This window comes from Sceloporus undulatus, chromosome 7 (assembly GCF_019175285.1).
Source record: "Sceloporus undulatus isolate JIND9_A2432 ecotype Alabama chromosome 7, SceUnd_v1.1, whole genome shotgun sequence".
Lineage (NCBI taxonomy): Eukaryota > Metazoa > Chordata > Lepidosauria > Squamata > Phrynosomatidae > Sceloporus > Sceloporus undulatus.
In genome coordinates, this window is record NC_056528.1 from 16,032,917 (window position 1) to 16,034,366 (window position 1,450).

Sequence of the window (1,450 nt, forward strand, 5' to 3'; positions counted from 1 at the left end):
ATTCCCTCGCACTGAGGCGGGGCAGTTAAAGGGGCCTCAGACTGGAGGGTTTCTGACTTAGAAATAATAATAATAATAATAATAATAATAATAATAATAATCGATTATTTTTGCTTTGGAAATAATGATGATGATGATGATGCTGGATTATTTCTGTATTGGAAATTATTATTATTATTATTAAACTGGATTATTTCTACACTGGAAACAATTATTAGTATTAGTAGTAGTAGTATTAAACTGGATTTAGGTATTGGAAGTAATAATAATGATAATAATTAAACTGGATTATTTATGCATTGGAAATATTAATAATAATAATAATAATTATAGTCAGCAAACTGGATTATTTCTGTATAATAATAATAATTAACTGGATTATTTATGCATTGGAAATAATAATAATTAGTAGTAGTAGTATTAAACTGATTTATTTAGGCATTGGAAGTAATAATATTAATAATTAAACTGGATTATTTCTGCATTGGAAATAATAATAGTAATAATTATTATTATTATAGTCAGCAAACTGGATTATTTCTGCATAATAATAATTATTATTAAACTGGATTTTTTCTGCATTGGAAATAATTAGTAGTAGTATTATTAAGCTGGATTATTTAGGCATTGGAAGTAATAATAATAATAATAATAATAATTATTATTATTATTATTAAACTGGATTATTTCTGCCTTGGAAATTATTATTATTATTATTATTATTAAACTGGATTATTTCTGCATTGAAAGTAATAATAATAATAATAATAATAAATTACTTGTTTTATATTTATTTTATTTTTTATTTGTTTTTATTTGTTTTTGGGTATATTTTATAATTTAATGTTAATATGTATTAGTATGTATTTCATTCAATTATTTTAGTGGAATTTACGCCATGAGCAGGTATATTTTAATGTATTTTCCGTTTTTAACTGATTGTCTGTACAAGACGCGGCCAAAGCATGACAGCCTCAGTTGGATACTCTTGGCTTCCAGGGAGATTTCCGGCTGGATCTGTTCTGGGACCCATTTCTTTGTCTTTTTGGCCATCCATGGGATCCTCCGCACTCTTCTCCAGCACCACGTCTCCAATGAGTTGATTTCCTTCCTATCCGCTTTCTTCAGCGTCCAGCTCTTGCATCTGTATGCAGTAATAGGGAATTCAGTGGCTTGAATGATTTGTGTCTTAGGATCCTTCCTAGTTCTTGCACAGTTCACCTCCCCATTCTTAGTCTTCTGATTTCTCGGCTGCAGCCCCCACTTTTGCTCAGTGTTTCATCCCAAGTATATTTTGTCGAAGTCATATTTGTGTATTTGGCCCTCTGTCATCTTTTCAGCCCTGGAGAAATCCGATTCCCACCGCCATCTGCATAGAAACATCCCAGCCAATCTGGTCACATCACTCCTGCAAGGTAGACCGTCACCAATCGAATCACAAGGGCCATTT

The 1,450-nt window shown here is 30.8% G+C and overlaps 1 protein-coding gene across 1 annotated transcript in view; it reads right to left on the reverse strand.

The window, feature by feature from the left end:
- Positions 1–1,450, reverse strand: part of LOC121936456 (glutamine synthetase-like) — a 16,919-nt gene that overhangs the window by 11,065 nt on the left and 4,404 nt on the right. The window lies entirely within an intron of this gene.